Here is an 18,553-nt window from a genome sequence, read left to right on the forward strand (position 1 = left end):
ATTCAGTGGCCTGGCACGTCAGATCCACCAGAGTATAAAGCTCTAGTGGACACTGGTGCACAGTGTACTTTAATGCCATCAGAGTTCAAAGGGTCAGAGTCCATTTGCATTTCGGGAGTGACAGGGGGGTCCCAAGAGCTGAGTGTACTGGAGGCTGAAGTGAGCCTCACTGGGCAGGACTGGCAGAAGCACCCCATTGTAACTGGCCCCGAGGCTCCGTGCATCCTTGGCATAGACTACCTTAGGAGAGGGTATTTCAAGGACCCAAGGGGGTATCGGTGGGCTTTTGGCATAGCTGCTGTGGAGATGGAAGAAATTAAACAGCTGTCCATTTTGCCTGGTCTCTCGGAGGATCCTTCCGTTGTGGGGTTGCTGAGGGTTGAAGAACAACAGGTGCCAATCGTGACCACAACGGTGCACCGGCGACAGTATCGTACCAACCGAGACTCCCTTCTCCCCATTCATCAGCTGATCCGCCAGCTGGAGAGTCAAGGAGTGATCACCAAAACTCGCTCACCCTTTAATAGTCCCATATGGCCAGTGAGAAAATCTACTGGAGAGTGGAGACTGACAATAGACTACCGTGGCCTGAATGAAGTCACACCACCGCTGAGTGCTGCCGTGCCAGACATGTTAGAACTTCAATATCAGCTGGAGTCAAAGGCAGCCAAGTGGTATGCTACAATTGACATCGCTAATGCATTCTTCTCCATCCCTTTGGCAGCAGAGTGCAGGCCACAGTTTGCTTTCACCTGGAGGGGCATCCAGTACACCTGGAATCGACTGGCCCAGGGGTGGAAACACAGTCCCACCATTTGCCATGGACTAATCCAGACTGCACTGGAAAAAGGTGAAGCTCCAGAACATCTGCAGTACATCGACGACATCATTATATGGGGCGACACAGCGGAGGAGGTTTTTGAGAAAGGGGAGAAAATAGTTCAGATCCTTCTGAAAGCCGGTTTCGCCATTAAGCGAAGTAAAGTCAAGGGACCTGCGCAAGAGATCCAGTTTTTGGGAATAAAATGGCAGGATGGGCGCCGTCAAATCCCAATGGATGTCATCAACAAAATAGCAGCTATGTCCCCACCAACCAGCAAAAAGGAAGCACAGGCCTTCCTGGGTGTTGTGGGTTTTTGGAGGATGCATATCCCAAATTACAGCCAGATTGTAAGTCCTCTGTACCACGTGACCCAGAAGAAGAATGATTTTGAATGGGGCCCTGAGCAACGACAGGCATTTGAACAGATTAAACGGGAGATAGTTCATGCCGTAGCCCTTGGTCCAGTCTGGTCAGGGCAAGATGTTAAAAACGTGCTCTACACCGCAGCCGGGGAGAATGGCCCAACCTGGAGTCTCTGGCAGAAAGCACCAGGGGAGACTCGAGGTCGACCCCTGGGGTTCTGGAGCCGGGGACACAAAGGATCCGAGGCCCGCTATACTCCCACTGAAAAAGAGATTCTGGCAGGATATGAAGGCGTTTGAGCTGCTTCAGAAGTGGTCGGCACTGAAGCACAGCTCCTCCTAGCACCATGCTTGCCGGTCCTGGGCTGGATGTTCAAAGAAAGGGTCCCCTCTACGCATCATGCCACCGATGCTACTTGGTGTAAGTGGGTCGCTCTGATCACCCAGCGCGCCCGAATGGGAAACCCCAGTCGCCCAGGAATTCTGGAGGTAATCATGGACTGGCCAGAAGGCAAAGATTTTGGAGCATCGCCAGAGGAGGAGGTGACACGTGCTGAAGAGGCCCCACTGTATAACCAGCTGCCAGAAGATAAGAAACAGTATGCCCTGTTCACGGGTGGGTCCTGTCGCATTGTGGGGAAGCAGCGGAGGTGGAAGGCTGCTGTATGGAGCCCTACACGACAAGTCGCGGAAACTGCCGAGGGAGAAGGTGAGTCCAGCCAGTTTGCAGAGGTGAAAGCCATCCAGCTGGCTTTAGACATTGCCAGTCGAGAGAAGTGGCCAGTGCTCTATCTTTACACCGACTCCTGGATGGTGGCCAATGCCTTGTGGGGGTGGCTGCAGCAATGGAAGAAGAACAACTGGCAGCGCAGAGGCAAACCCATCTGGGCTGCCCCATTGTGGCAAGATATTGCTGCCCGGCTGGAGCAGTTGGCTGTAAAAGTCCGTCACGTGGACGCCCACGTCCCTAAGAGTCGGGCCACTGAAGAACATCAAAACAACCACCAGGTAGATCAGACTGCTAAGATTGAAGTGGCTCAGGTGGATCTGGACTGGCAACATAAGGGCAAACTGTTTATAGCTCGGTGGGCCCATGACACCTCGGGCCACCAAGGAAGAGACGCGACATACCGATGGGCTCGTGACCGAGGGGTGGACTTGACCATGGATACCATCGCACAGGTTATCCATGAATGTGAAACATGCGCTGCAATCAAGCAAGCCAAGCGGGTAAAGCCTCAGTGGTCTGGAGGACGATGGCTAAAATATAAATATGGGGAGGCTTGGCAGATTGACTACATCACACTGCCACAAACCCGCCAAGGCAAGCGCTATGTGCTCACAATGGTGGAGGCCACCACCGGATGGCTGGAAACCTACCCTGTGCCCCATGCCACCGCCCGGAATACAATCCTGGGCCTGGAAAAACAAGTCCTGTGGGGACATGGCACTCCCGAAAGAATTGAGTCGGACAACGGGACTCACTTTCGCAACAGCCTCATAGACACCTGGGCCAAAGAACACAGTATTGAGTGGGTGTATCACATCCCCTACCATGCACCAGCCTCTGGAAAGATCGAACGTTACAATGGGCTGCTAAAAACCACTTTGAGGGCAATGGGGGGTGGGACTTTCAAAAATTGGGATACCCATTTAGCAAAGGCCACCTGGTTGGTTAACACCAGGTGATCCACCAACCGGGCTGGTCCTGCCCAGTCAAAACCTCAGTGCCCCGTAGAAGGGGATAAAGTCCCTGTAGTGCACATACGGAACATGTTAGGGAAGACGGTTTGGGTTAGTCCTGCCTCGGGCAAAGGCAAGCCCGTCCGCTGGATTGCTTTTGCTCAAGGACCTGGGTGTACCTGGTGGGTAATGCGGAAGGATGGGGAAGTCCGATGTGTACCTCATGGGGATTTAATTTTGGGCGAGAATAGTCCATAAATAAATTGTATAAAGTTAATTGTTAAATAACCCTGTCACTGTCTCTAATATCACTGTTATAATTGTTATATTTTGTACCAGTAGTAGCATAGTAAGAATTGTCCAGATTAAAGAAGGATGGACTTTTTTGATGAAAACCTAGCAGAGCACAGCGATGATGGAACTGGACCTGGTTTTCAACAACTGGCATCCATCAACTTCATCAAGATCAACATCTCCTGCAGACTGTGGGCACGGGCCGCACCAGATACATCAGCCATGAGCTCCGGATGCAGCAAGTGACCGCCCATCACCACACATCACCTCTCCTGCCACGGAAGACCATTACGACAGATGGAGCCCGAAGTCATGGATTAAATGAACTCAATGGACACTTTAGAGTGATGATCCATAGACTAAGGGAATGATATCTGGAGACAGGAGAAGTGGTGGTGATCAACTGGACAATGGGGGACCTGGGCATGACGTACATGGTATGGAATAAGGGGTGGATAATGTCCTGGGTTTGGCCAGGAGAGGGTTAATTTTCACAGGACTCCAGGAAGGGGCACAGCCGGGGGGTGGGGGCTGACCCCACCTGGCCAAACAGAGCCCGGTATTCCATACCATGTGCCGTGACGCTGGGTTCCAGTGGGGGGGACGGTGCGGCGGGAACGCTCTCGTGGTTTGGGGGGGGCACGGCGCCGGTCCTGTCTGGGAGAGCGGCTGTTTGGGTCGTGTGGTTCGTTGTGTTTTCTCCTTATCTGTACCGTTGTTGTTCCTGTTTTCCCTCTGTTTGCTGTTCTGTTAAACGGCCCTTGTCCCGACCCACCGGATTCTGCCTCTTTTCTTTCCATTCTCGTCCGCACGCCGGCGGGGGGAGGGGCGGCCGCGTGGCGCTTTTGTTGCCGGCGGCAGCCGAAACCAAGACAAGAAGCCACTCGCCTCGCTAGCACCAGGGAATCTGCCACTCGGCCTGGACCTGCTCGACCCAAACCCCTGCGCACTGTGGGAGGAGAGAAGGTCCCTGGGACACATCTAAGGAACTGGCCGGGAAAAACAGTCTGGGCTCTTCCCTCCTCGGGACAGGGAAAACCTATCCACGGGATCGATTCTGCTCAAGCACCTGCATGCACCTGGTGGGTAATGTGGAAGGATGGGGGAGTCCAGGGTGTACCTTGAGGGGTGCAGCTGTGGCTGAAGGACAGGAGGAAAGGAACAAAGAAACAGGATGCCAGACCCCAACTGCTAGCCAAGCGTGAAGATTGGGTGAACGACACAAGATGATCAATCAGAAGCACAAAGGAACCGCGTGCCAAGAGACCCTCACCAATGAGATTCAGGGGGTGGGGGAGAAGGGAATATAAAAATGTTATGGATACCCAGTAAAGTGCTTCTGCTTCTGTCTGCTTTCTATTGCTGTGCTTGCTTCCTTTTTGACTGCCGTAACATATTGTGGCATGCTGCCACACCTTTCCACCTCCATGGAGCTGAGGGTCTCTGGGCCCGCTTCTCTGTCCTTGTGTAGGACCCCATCCAAAGCTTCGTCCACGTCCTCGTCAATCCATGGCAGCTGTGCTCCAGGGCTCTGGGGCCACACTCTGGCCCTCAGCTGTTGCAGCTGGACCTGCTCCTCTGTCTTGGTGGGTGGACATGGGAGCTCCCCGGGAGGTGTCCCACCACAGGCTCCCCTGCCGACCCCCCTCCCCCTTGATCCTGAGCCTGCAGTGCCTGCAGCAGCTCGCGTCGCTGCTGCGTTGACAGCGGGTTGTCCCGGATGGCGCGGATGAACTCTGGGATGAGCTGCGCCACAGTCATGGGCATGTGTGGGGAGCTGGTGGGGGGTGGCTGCACATGTTTGGGGCTCTGTGCCCTGTCCTCCTTGTCCCCAGGGACCTGGTCTTGCTCTGCCCCCGACACTGGCGGCTGTGATGGGTCCTGGCCACGGTCTGGCTCCGGCTCCCCCACCGAGTCGCAGACAGCGCTGGGGGACTGGGAGGGTGCTGAGCGGTTGAGTGCTGCCAGCTCCGCCATCGGACTGGGCCAAGACTCCAGGAGGGAGTAGAGCGAGCCCATGGAAATGGAGCTGCTGTGTGACAGGGAGGCCAGGGATCCCAGGGAGTCCACGGAAGCCAGCGAAGCCCGCGGGGCCTTGCTCCACGCCTCCGTGCTGTCCGTGCAGAGGAGGAGAGAGAAGAGACCCCGCTGCACCCCGGCCCCTCCGGTGGGACCTATGGTCAGCACCCCGTCCTCGGCTGGCGGGCAGGGCTGGGCAGCTGCCCAAACTAGGAGTCCAAGCTCATGGCATGGACAGGCGTACTCTTCACTGGTTGGATGGTCACAACGACCCCATGCAATGGCACAGGCTTAGGGAAGAGTGGACTGGTGCATTTCGCAGTCCTGAGGGATGAGGGTCAGGCAAAGAGTACAGTCAAGGAGCCCGAATTTTAGGAAAGCAAACTTCCAGCTCTTCAAGGAGTGAGTCAATGGGAGCCCTGGAACACTGCCCTGAGGGACAAGGGAGCAGAACAGAGCTGGCAGATCTTTAGGGACGCTTTCCATAGAGAAGAGCTCTCAATCCCCAGCTGCATGAAATCCAGAAAGGGAGGCAAGAGACTGGCGTGGCTGAGTCGAGAGAAAAGTAGCTGGGGGTGCTGGTCTCTTCGACTGGGATCGTCCTGCCCAGCCCCGTGGGGCTACTCCTGCCTGGGTCCATGAAGCACCTTCTGTGCAGGCGTGCAGAGCTGCTCCTGCTCAGCTCTGCGCTGTTGGTCCCGTCCGGCTGTTTTTTCACGGCTCCGCGGAGCTGCTGCAGTCTGCTGCTGTCCTTGTCCTTGTCCATGTCTCATCTGCAGCCTTGTGTACGTCCACCCCCGGCAGCTCCACTCCCCGGCTCCACGGCCACGCTGTGACCCCCAGCAACCCCTGATGGACCTGCACCTCTGTCCTGAGGGGGGTCGGCACAGGGGCTCCCCAGGGTTGTGGGGGTCCCACCTGCGAGCAAGCTCTGCCATGGGGAACGGTAGCGGCCGCCCACACCAGGAGCCCCAGAAGGGTGCGGCGAGGGCTCGTCGAGGGGGACTCTGTGCTGAGGGGCAGTGAGGCAGCCGCCTGTGGGCCCGCCCGGGAATGCCGTGACGCCGGCTGCCTTCCGGGTGCTGAGGGCCAGGGGGTGGCTGGAGGAGGCCCCAGCTTGTGAGGAACACGCACTGTCAGCCGCTGTGGCTGCTTCCCCTGGGCACGAATGGCACGGCCAGCGGGAAGGTGGGCAGGATCCAGCCAGAGTGAGAAGCTGCGGGGCTGCGGCTGGAGGGGGGTGGGTGCTCACGATGTCCTTTCCTCTGCTCTGAGGTTGCCAGTGAAGACTGAGGCAAAACTGTTGTTGAGCACCTCAGCCTTCTCCTTGTCCCTTGATAGGAGGTCACCGTTCTCTTTCAGCGGGGTGGGTACTCAATTTGCCACTGCTGCCCTGTGTAGTTTCCTTTCCCTGTCTGCCCTAGTGGGGCCTTAGGTCCGACCTTTGGGTTGCTTTGTAGACACACCTCACACTGTTGGGTCACTTGTTTAATATTTTTATCTAGATTTCGGGCAACCATGAGCTGATTCAAATATTTATGCAGGGCTTCCGTTCCCCAATGAGATTTCTTATGTTCTGCCATAACTACAGCCCATAAGAGAGAAAATGGTATTCTTATCTTACCCTGAGGAGTCTTAGCCCCCCTGTCTTTCTCTGTTTTTCCTCCCAAATCTTCAATTAATTTTTGGTCCTCCTTAGAGTATTTGGGTTCACAATCAATTTGTATTTTACCGCCTGGGACTAAAGGTTGCACCCCCAATCCGCTCTGTTCAGCCACTCTTCCAGCCTCAGGATCTGCCATGGCATTGCCCAGCTGTTGAGCAGTGTCCCCTCTCTGGTGAGCTTTACAGTGCATGATAGCTACTTTCTCAGGTAGTTGTACAGCTTCCAGGAGCTGAAGAATTTCTTTGGCATGTTTGATATGTTCTCCTTGGGTAAATAGGAGTCCTCTTTCCTTCTCTACAGCCCCATGGGCGTGTGTTACCCCAAAAGCGTATTTAGAATCTGTCCAGATATTAATTTTCTTGCCTTTGGCTAGTTCTAATGCTCGAGTTGGAGCTATTATTTCTGCCTTTTGAGCTGAGGTGCTCAGGGCAAGGGCTTTTGACTCGATTACCTGATCCGTAGTGGTTACCGCGTATCCTGCCTTGTGGACACCTTGTTGAACAAAGCTGCTTCCATCCGTGTACCAGGAATCTTCAGCATCTTCCAGCGGCTTCGCTTTTAGGTCAGGTGGGCTGGAATAGACTGCTTCAATCGCTTCCAAGCAGTCATGTGATACTGGTTCCCCTGTGGTCCCGCTGAGGAAAGATGCTGGCTCAACAATGTCAGTAACCACTATTTCTATGTCATCTTGCTCTACCAGGATAGCTTGATACTTAAGGAACCTTTGTGGTGAGAGCCAATGTCCCCCCTTTACTTGTAATACTGCCGACGCAGCAGGAGATAGCAACACCGTGGTCTTCTGGCCTAGGGTAAACTTAGGTGCTTCTTGGATATTTAATAGCACTGCTGCTGTTGCCCTTAGGCAGCTAGGCCAGCCTTTGCTTACTTCATCCAGCTGCTTAGAGAAGTACACGACTGCCCATTGATGTGGTCCCAGATTCTGCGCTAGGATTCCCAGGGCAAGTCCCTGCTTCTCATGAGAAAATAACCAGAGGGGCTTAGTAGTGTCTGGCAGTCCTAAAGCCAGGGCATCCATTAGCTTTTTCTTTAGCTGTTGGAATGCCTTTTCTGCTTCCTCATTCCAAATGAGGATCTTTTTATCAGATTTTAATAGTTCATAGAGCGGTTTTACCAAGAGTCCATAGTTCTAGATCCAGAAGCAACACCACCCCATCATTCCCAAGAAGGTGCGGAGCTCCTTCGCTGTCTGTGGTGGTGGGGTCTGGCAGATGGCCTCTTTTCTTGCTGTTCCCAATGTTCGTTGGCCCGCAGTTATCTGGTATCCAAGGTAGTTCAGCGGTTGTTGAGCGATTTGGGCCTTCTGTGGAGAGACTTGGTAGCCATGAAGTCCGAGGAAATTGAACAGGCTGACTGTCCATATTATACAAAACTCCTTCGTATCAGTGGCTATTAATAAATCATCTACATACTGCAATACTGTTCCCGCCTCATGAGGTCATTCCCACTGTTCCACATCTTTGGCTAATTGATTTCCAGAAAGAGTGGGGCTATTTTTAAAGCCCTGTGGCACCACCGTCCATGTCAGCTGCGTCTTTCTCCCAGAGTGAGGGTTTTCCCATTGAAATGCAAATAACACTGACTTTCTGGACTTAATGGGAGGCAAAAGGAAGCATCTTTTAGGTCCAGGATGGTAAACCAGGCCAATTCAGGTGTCAGTTTGGTTAATAACGTGTAAGGGTTTGCTACGACAGGATGTAAGTCCTCCACAATCATATTGATGGCCCTAAGATCTTGTCCTATTCGGTAACTACCATCCGGTTTTCTAACTGGTAAAATGGCAGTGTTATATTCCGATTCACACTCAATTAATAGTCCGTATTTGATGAATCGTTCAATTACTGGTCGAATTCCTTCCCTGTCTTCCATTCTGAGGGGGTATTGCCTAATTCTTACAGACTGTGTTCCCTGCTGAACTTTGACTACAATCAGGGAAGCGCTTTTCGCTCTTCCTGGCATTTCCGTAGCCCATACTCCTGGATATACCCGATTTTGAATTTTCTCAGGCACCCCTGCGTCAACAGGGGCATCTATAAGGGCTAAACTCAAAACTTCAATTAGCTGTTCGCTTCCCACCGGAGTTCTACTTTCCCTTTGTCAAAGGGTAGATTCCCCAGGTCCCCGTCAATCCTCCTTGATCTGCGCCTGTATCCCTTTTCTCCTCTATAACCTTTCTGGACAATCCTTTTTCCAGTGCCCTCTCTGCTTACACCATGCACATGGATTTTTCTCCAGAGGTCTCTTAAACCCTTCATTTCTAAATCCCTTGCTGTCCTGCAACGCCGCCACCAACACTGGCTTATTCCTCCTTCGATCTTCTTCTTCCCCATTGCTAAATACTCTCTGTGTTTCGTCCAGCAAGCTCTCTTCAGCTTCTGCTGTCTGTTGTCCTTAGCTTTTGTGACTTTCTTCGGATGTCCCTCATGGACTGGCCTAAAAATCGAGACACTAGCTGCTGGATCCCTATTTCTGATCCTGGCTCCAAAGGGGTGTGTCGCCTCATAGTGTCCCGTGATTAATGGAAAAACTCCGAGGGGGGTTTCTTTCGGACCGTGCTGGACAGCATATAAAGCTGACCAGGTGATGGTTCTTGGGATTGCTCTCTCCATCCCTTTGACGACCCATTTCCTATATGTATTTAGCAATTTCATGTGGGCTCCCCTGTTGGGGTCCCAGTGGGGGACCTGTAATGGAAAACCATCCTTGATGTCTTCTCCGGTATTTTTGAGCTGATCACTTGCTAAATCTTGGGCTGTTTTTAGTATTAGCTGCTTCTCAGTCTCCGTCATATGGTCCAACAACAGCTGGACATCATTCCAGTCGGGGTTATGTTGTTTGATAAGGAACTGGAAATGTTTGGTTACCCCTACAGAGTCGCTGCGATTCTTTACAGTATTTTTCCATGTTTCTAAGTCAGACGAGGAGAAAGGGACCTTTATCAAAATACGGCCTCCCTCTGGTCCCACTGCTTCCCTTAAGGGTGCTTGTGTTATTGTACGTTCCCCCTTTCTCCGAGTGCGAGAGGATATTGGGCTTCGCGGAGGAGTTTGCAAATCACGTTCGTCTCTCTGTGGTATCTCAGCCGGTGGTTTGTAGTGTTCTGGTAGGTCCTTTCCTTCGGTATCCTCTACCCTGTCTAATTTAAGGCATCTCTGCCCTGTGCTACGTGCTGAACAGCATCTCCTCAATTTTCCTCTCTGTTCTCTGTTACTTTCCCGTTCCAACGCGAGGACCACCGGGTCTTGTGGTAATGTCATCTCACAATCCCTCCACCGCTCAGGATGGTTTCAGAGGGTAAAGAACATATCAGCATATGATGCTTCATCCCATTTTCCCTCCCTCCTTAAAAATAACATTAGTTGTAATAACACATTATAATTTAAGGTTCTGTTAAGGGGCCACTGTTCTCCATCATCTGGCTTGTGCAATGGACACCATTGCTTGCAATACTTTATAAGGGTTTTCTTATTCTCTGTACCACCCGTACCAGCAGTATCTTTCCAGTGAGCAAGTACACAACCTAAAGGGCTCTTCCATAAAATTCCTCCCTGAGAGTTACCCATTCTTATCTCCTTTTTACTTCCTCTCCTGATGAACTTCCATGCAAATTTCTCTACACTGTTTAATAGTTTTCTCCCAGTCCTCTGTCCACGCGTCCCAGATCCCTGGGATTAGGTGCCTTCTCCCACACACCACTTCGCTGTCTCAGGCTCTTGTTGGGACTCTCCCAACCATCAAACTGCGGATTTTGTAAAAGACATTTCAGACATTTTGCTCCCCGCCTACTGGATGCACAATACCACCTTCTTCCACACAGCCTACACGTTAACAACACCCATGCTTGATGGCAAGCTTCCTACAGTCCAGAGGCAAGTCCACACTCCAGGCACGGGATTTCCCTTGCCTGGTTGCTGATTCTAAGGACTATATCCGTAACCGGAGGCTGTTCCCAATCTAGGGCTACTTTCCACCCTGCCGCAGTGACATACACTCCTCCTAAGGAAAAATGCCCATTTCTTATCCAATAGCTTCCCTCCCTCAGACTTTCCTACGACTCAAGTCCGAACCATTTTAAGAGGGAGTCTCTCGACATACACAGAAACACCGATTATCTTACACATATGTAAAACAAGAAACAAGATGGACACAAAATTCTAAATTCTCTACAGTCACCTTCAGTTGGTGTCCACCCAGCCAGCGGGAAGGTGGGCAGGATCCAGCCAGAGTGCGAAGCTGCAGGGCTGCGGCTGGAGGGGGTGGGTGCTCACGATGTCCTTTGCTCTGCTCTGAGCATCTGAAGGAAGGGGTGCAGGCAGGAGCAGGTGTGTGATGCGGCTCAGCACTTGGCTGCGTGGCTGGTGCTGTCACCGGGGTGTTGGCTTTCGTGATGATGGGATGCTCTTTGATGAGTCCAAGCTGGCAGGGAGAGGCTTTGCCCCTCTGGTCCCCACCTTGCAGTCCATCGACGGGGGAGGGGCGAGCAGAGAGGTTGCCAGTGAAGACTGAGGCAAAACTGTAGCTGAGCACCTCAGCCTTCTCCTCGTCTCTTGATAGGAGGTCACCATTCTTGTTCAGCGGGGTGGGTACTCCTTCTTTAGCCTTCCATTTCTGGCTGACATACCCGGAGAAGCCCTGCTTGTTATTCTTAGCATCCCTTGCCAAGTTGAGCTCCAGCTGCGCCTTGGCCCTCCTGACCTCATCCCTACACAACCAGGCAGCATCCCGGTACTCTTCCCAAGCTACCTGTCCGCGCTTCCACTGCCTGTGCAGTTCCCTCGTGCCCTTTCGTTTGAGCAGCAGGTCTCGCCTCAGCCGTGCTGGTCTCTTCCCTTCCTTGCCTGACTTCTTACACCTGGGGACTAAGAGCTCCTGCGCTCTCTGGAAAGCATCCTTCAAGAAGTGCCAACTCTTTTCTGCTCTCTTGTCCCTGCAGGCACTTTCCCGTGGGGTCCGACTGACTGACTGTTTGAAGAGCTGCAAGTTGGCTTCCCAAAAGTTCAGGGTCCTGACTATACTCCTCTCCCACATCCCTCAGGACTGTGAACTCCAGCGATGCGTGATCACTGCAGACAGATGGGACCCTCGCGTTGGACACCCAGCTTGGCACCGGCCATCGAGGTGCCAAGAAGAGCTGTGCTTCAGAAGCAACCACTTGGGAAGCAGTCCAGTTCCTCCATGTGCTGCTAATGTTTCTCCAGATCCTCCAGATCCCCGACTCCAGCACCCTACGGGCGACCTGGAGTCTCTCCAGGCGCTTTCTGCCAGAGGCTCCATTCTGCTCCTGGGCCCACATAAAACTGAGGGAGCATGACGCTGAGGCCTGTAAATGGCAAAGGGAGAGCAGGAGATGTGCAGCAAGGGACAGGAGGGGAGGTCTGAGCGTCCCCAGTAAGACAGAGCTTTTACTTGATGCCCTCCACGCGAAAACCCTTCAGACGCTACACTCATTGAGCTCCTGGGCCCACATTAATCAGAGGAGCAGAAGGCTGTGGCCCGCACGAAGGGAGAGCAGGAGATGTGCAGCAAGGGGCAGGAGGGAAGGTTTGAGCATCCCCAACAAGACAGAGCTGTGACCTGATCCCCTCTGTGTGAAAAGCCTTCAGAGTTTAGCTTTTCTCTGTGAGGAACAACAAAGCTACAGGCCTGTGCAGCGGAAAGAGATAGAAGGGGAGGCGCGGGCATGCGTGAGAAGACAGAGCTTGGACTCGATCCCTCCATGTGAAAGTTCTTCAGACGCTACGCACATGTGGCTTCTGGTCCCACATAAAACTGAGGAGCACAAAGCTGAGGCCCACACGTAGCCAAGGGAGAGCAGGACACATGCAGCAAGGGACAGGGGGAAGGATCGGGCATGGGGCACCTCAGCCCAGCCCCAGGTCCATCCTCCTGCCCAGCTCTGCTGCCCTAAGGTGGCCCCTGAGCTTGGGCCCTGAGCGCTCCCCTTCCAGGACGGCTACAAGACAGTGCTGAGGCTGTTCCTTATCTCAGCACCCAGGGAAAGTTCACTGCCTCGCAAGGAGTCCTCCTGTCCCTGGCACCCCAGCTTCCAGCCAGTTCAACCCCTTCTTGCCATTGGGTGTCCTTGCCCTTCAGGCCAGATGGATCCTCGCTGACCAGTGACCCCTGTGGAGCAGTTACAGTCAGAATTAGCCCTTCAAGGGTCCCACGCCACCCCAAAACCACCCAAGAAACCCAGCAGCACCCCAAACTGCTGCCACTGCTCGCGGCTGTGCCCACCACCTGCGGCCCCCATCCTCTTGGCACCTCCCTGCAGAGATGTGCCTGAACTCGGTGAGGTTCCTGCTGGCCCATTTCTGCAGCCCCCCCAGGTCCCTCTGGACACCAGCACACCCACTGGGGTACCGGCCAGCCCCAGCCCCAGTTTGGTGGGTGCCAGCGGTGCCTGGTGCCAGCCCGTCCCCGCTGGGCTCGGGCACTGAGGGGGTTGCACCCCCAGCCGCGAGATGGGTGGATGAACCACGGCTCCAGGGACAGAGAAAACATTTAATATTTGAACAATTCAGATGGGAGGGCAGCCCAGGGGGGGTTCCCATCCCCGCACGCCCCGGCCGCTCAGTGGTAGGGGATCCCCTTGTCCTTGTGGAACCATCGCTGCCACTACTGGGACTTGCAGCATCGGTCACGTAGGGGCTGAAAGTGGCATCTCCACCAGGCCTTGAGGCGTCGCCAGCCCTTCCGCAGGCACCGTCCTGCCCTGCATGGAGACCAGGCCGCTCGGCCATGCGCCCTGCCTGTGGGCTCCAGTTGCTGGGGTCCGGTCTCTGCCTGGGTGCTGCTGTTGGAAGCAGCAGAGATGCTGCTGGCCGGTCCTCCCATGGAGGTAATGATGTCTGCCACCTCTGAGCTGCTTCTTGCTGGCCCCGTGGGGCTGCTCCTCTGGAGCCCCTTGGGACTGGTCCTTTCTGGTGCCATGGGGCTGCTCCTCTTTGACACTGTCGGGCTCCTCACGCTCTGCCCCGTGGGGCTGCTCCTTCCTGACACCATGGAGCTGCGCCTTTCCAGCTCCATGGAGCTGAGGGTCTCTGGGCCCATTGCTCTGTCCCAGTGTAGGACCCCATCCACAGCCTCGTCCACATCATCATCAATCCACAGCACATCTTCTCCGAGGCTGTGGGGCCACACTGCCAGAGGGACGTCCTCCTCCTTCTTGTTGGGGGTTATAGGAGCTCCCCAGGAGAGGTCCCACCACAGGCTCCCCTGCCACCCCCCTCTCCCCCTTGATCCTGAGCCTGCAGTGCCTGCAGCAGCTCGCGTTGCTGCTCTGTTGACAGCAGGTTGGCCCAAATGTTGCAGATGACCTCCGGGATGAGCTTTGCCACGGTCATGGGCATGTGTGGGGAGCTGCTGGGTTGCGGCTTCACATGACTGGGGCTCTGCACCCTGTCCTCCTTGTCCCCGGGGACCTGGTCTTGCTCTGCCCCGACACTGGCTGCAGTGGGCGGTCCTGGCCACGGTCTGGCTGCGGCTCCCCACCGAGCCCCAGACAGCACTGGGGGACTGGGAGGGTGCTGAGTGGTTGAGTGCCGGTGGCTCCATCATCGCACCACACCAGGGCTCTGGGAAGGAGTAGAGCGAGCCTGTGGAAATGGAGCTGCTGTGTGACAGGGGGACCAGGGAGCCCAGGGAGTCCATGGAGGTCAGCAAGGCCAGCGGGGCGTTGCTCCACTCCTCCGTGCTGTCCCTGCAGAGGAGGAGAGAGAAGAGACCCCGCTGCACCCCGGCCCCTCCACCGGGACCCACTGGCAGCAGCCCGACCTCGGCCGGCGGGCAGGGCTGGGCAGTGCGGGCAGGGGCAGGGCACGGTGTCATGGTCTGGGGCAGGATTTGGGGACTCCCCCAGCACTCACCCTGTGTCCATGCCCAGCATGGCCTTCACCGCTCCTCCATTAGCAGTGGGAGAATCTATAGAGGGAGGAGATGGAGTGAGCGGCCGTCAGCCCCCGGCACAGCCCCGGCTCAGCGCTGCCGTGGGGTGTTGGCTGTTTGCAGGGCGCTTGGTGCTGGGGCCGCTCACCTCTCCGGTTCTGTCGCCAGGCTCTCACCACGTTCATCCGACGTTCCAGGTGCTTCCAGAAACGCTGCAGGGCAACCAGGAGCTGGGTGAGACGAGAGCAGCTCCCGAGGCCACGCTGCAGCCCCCCACGCCACCCAACGCCACCCCACCCCACGCCATGCTGCCTTGCAGTGCGGTGCAGCAGTCACCGACCTTGGCCTGCCTGACCCGTGGCCAGACATTGTCCTTGACGAACAGCAGCGTGTGCATCATCAGCAGCATGATCAGGTCATCCAGGGTGGGGACTTTGGAGTGTCCCATGGCACCAGCTCTGGTGCGTCCACGGCACTCCGAGTCACCCGCACAGGCTGGAGATGCGGATCCGCAGCGACCTCCTGGGACCCCACTGATGGGACCCTCAGAACTACTGGTGTAGCTGAGGCTGCAGTCTGCCGAGATAACGCCAGACTGAAGCACGCAGCCAGCAGCATCGGTCCGTTGGGGCCGACAGCGGCGTCTGCCGCAGGCCTTGAGGCGTCGCCAGCCCTCCCGCAGGCACCGTCTGGCCCTGCACGGCCCCGGGGCCGGCCGGCCATGCGCCTTTCCTGTGGGCACCCGTTGCTGGGGTCCGGTCTCTGCCTGGGTGCTGCTGCACGGACCAGCGGAGATGCTGCTGCCCGGTCCTGCCATGGAGGTAATGATGTCTGCTGCGATGGAGCTTCTTCTGTCTGGCCCCTTGGGACTGGTCCTCTGGAGTCCCTTGGGACTGGTCCTTTCTGGTCCCGTGGGGCTGCTGCTCTTCAGTTCTGTTGGGCTTCTTTTGTCCATCTGCACGGGGCTGCTCCGGCCTGGTCCCACTGGGCTGCTCCTCTTTAATACTGTCAGGCTCCTCACGCTCTGCCTCGTGGAGGTGCTGATTCCTGACACCATGGAGCTGCTCCTTTCCACCTCCATGGAGCTGAGGGTCTCCGGGCTCATTGCTCTGTCCCAGTGTAGGACCCCATCCACAGCCTCGTCCACGTTGTCATCAATGCATGGCACGTCTTCTCCGAGGCTCTGGGGCCACACTGCCAGAGGGACGTCCTCCTCCATCTTGGTGGGGGGATGTGGGAGCTCCCCAGGGGAGGTCCCACCACAGGCTCCCCTGCCGCCCCCCTCTCCCCCTTGCTCCAGAGCCTGCAGTGCCTGCAGCAGCTCGCGCCGCTGCTCTGTTGACAGCAGGTTGGCCCAGATGTCGCAGATGACCTCCGGGATGAACTGCGCCATGGTCATGGGCATGTCTGGGGAGCTTCTGGGGGACAGATTCACATGTCTGGGGCTCTGTACCCTGTCCTCCTTGTCCCCGGGGACCTGCTCTTGCTCTGCCCCCGACACTGGCTGCAGTGGGCGGTCCTGGCCACCATCTGGCTCCATCTCTCCCACCGAGCACCAGACAGCGTTGGGGGACTGGGACGGTGCTGAGCGGTTGAGTGCCGGCGGCTCCATCATCGCATCATACCAGGGCTCTGGGAAGGAGTCGAGCGAGCCTGTGGAAATGGAGCTGCTCTGTGACAGGGGGACCTGGGAGCCCACGGAGTCCATGGAGGCCAGCGAGTCCCGCGGGGCGTTGCTCCACTCCTCCGTGCGGTCCCTGCAGAGGAGGAGAGAGAAGAGACCCCGCTGCAGCCCGGCCCCTCCACCGGGACCCACGGGCAGCACCCTGACCTCGGCCGGCGGGCATGGCTGGGCAGTGCGGGCAGGGGCAGGGCATGGGGAGAGGGTCTGGGGCAGGATTTGGGGACTCCCCCAGCACTCACACTGTCTCCACGCTCGGCATGGCCTTCACCGCTCCTCCATTAGCAGTGGGAGAATCTATAGAGGGAGGAGATGGAGTGAGCGGCCATCAGCCCCCGGCACAGCCCCGGCTCAGCGCTGCCGTGGGGTGTTGGCTGTTTGCAGGGCGCTTGGTGCTGGGGCCGCTCACCTCTCCGGTTCTGTTGCCAGGCTCTCACCACGTTCATCCAATGCTTCAGGTTCTTCCAGAAAAGCTGCAGGGCAACCAGGAGCTGGGTGAGACGAGAGCAGCTCCCGAGCCCACGCTGCAGCCCCCCACGCCACCCAACGCCACCCCACCCCACCCCACGCCACGCCATGCTGCCTTGCAGTGCGGTGCAGCAGTCACCGACCTTGGCCTGCCTGACCCACGACCTGGCAGTGTCCACGATGAACAGCAGCCTGTACATCATCAGCAGCATGACCCTGCAATCCAGGATGGGGACTTTGGAGTGTCCCATGGCACCAGCTCTGGTGCGTCCGCGGCACTCCGAGTCACCCGCACAGGCTGGAGATGCGGATCCGCAGCGACCTCCTGGGACCCCACTGATGGGACCCCCAGAACTACTGGTGTAGCCGAGGCTGAGGCTGCAGTCTGCCGAGATAACGCCAGACTGAAGCCCCCAGCCAGCTGCCTGCTCTCGCAGAGCCCTTTTATAGCAGGCAGGCACACCCCCCTTTATGACACCGTGAGCCATGCCAGGGCCCCCTTTGTGACACCGCGGGGCAGTCCGAGCTGTGCAGGCAGTGTCTGAGGAGGGGTTGCGTCGTCCATGTAGAAAACAGGGGTGGCAGCTGGGAGAAGGCCGCAGTCTGCAGGATGGGGGAACCCATGGGTGCTTAAGAGGGAAGGGAGAAGCAGGAGGAGGAGGAGGAGGAGGAGAGAGAGAGGGAAGAGGAGAAGGGGAACATAGAAGGGAAGCAGAAGGGCAAGGAGTTGGGGAAGGCAAAGGCAGAGGTGAAGGTGATGGAGAAGGTGAAGGAAAAGGAGTAGGCAAAGGAGAAGCAGAAGGAGAAGGAAGAAGGAGAAGCCCCACACCTGGCCCTGCAGCCAAAAAAGGGGATTGTGACTGAGGGGTGGACTTGACCATTGATGCCATTGCACAGGCTGTCCATGAAGGGAAACCCTGCGCCAGAATCAAAGACAGCAAGTGGCTACAGCCTTTTTGGGACAGAGGCGGATGGCTGAAACGTCCATCGGCAGAAGCCTGGCAGATTGATCACGTCATGCCACCAGGAGCCCGCCACGGCCAGCACCATGGGGAGGAACAACCCCACGCACCAGTACAGGCTTGGGACGGACCTGCTGGAGAGCAGCTCTGCGGAGAGGGACCTGGGTGTCCTGGTGGACGACAGGGTGACCATGAGCCAGCAGTGTGCCCTGGCTGCCAAGAAAGCCAATGGAATCCTGGGGTGCATCAAGAAGAGTGTGGGCAGCAGATCGAGAGAGGTTCTCCTCCCCCTCTACACTACCCTGGTGAGGCCCCATCTGGAGTACTGTGTCCAGTTCTGGGCTCCCCAGTTCAAGAGAGATGAGGAGCTACTGGAGAGAGTCCAGCGGAGGGCTACGAGGATGATGAGGGGACTGGAACATCTCCCCTACGAGGAGAGGCTGAGGGAGCTGGGCTTGTTCAGGCTGAAGAAGAGAAGGCTGCGAGGGGACCTTCGAAATGCTTACAAATATCTGCAGGGTGGGTGTCAGGAGGATGGGGCCAAGCTCTTTTCAGTGGTGCCCAGCGACAGGACAAGGAGCAACGGGCACAAACTGGAGCAGAGGAAGCTCCAGCTGAAGACGAGGAAGAACTTCTTCCCTCTGAGGGTGCCGGAGCCCTGGCCCAGGCTGCCCAGGGAGGCTGTGGAGT

General features: G+C 56.4%; 1 protein-coding gene across 1 annotated transcript in view; it reads left to right on the forward strand.

Moving 5' to 3' along the window:
* Nucleotides 1-17,746, forward strand: part of LOC142360571 (uncharacterized) — a 43,140-nt gene extending 25,394 nt beyond the window's left edge. The window contains exon 4 of the transcript XR_012763177.1: nt 17,596-17,746. The gene's annotated coding sequence lies outside the window, so the exon portion shown is untranslated. The remainder of the gene's footprint in view (nt 1-17,595) is intronic.
* The last annotated feature ends 807 nt before the right edge of the window (nt 17,747-18,553 follow it).

Source organism: Opisthocomus hoazin, chromosome 1 (genome assembly GCF_030867145.1).
Source record: "Opisthocomus hoazin isolate bOpiHoa1 chromosome 1, bOpiHoa1.hap1, whole genome shotgun sequence".
Classification (NCBI taxonomy): domain Eukaryota; kingdom Metazoa; phylum Chordata; class Aves; order Opisthocomiformes; family Opisthocomidae; genus Opisthocomus; species Opisthocomus hoazin.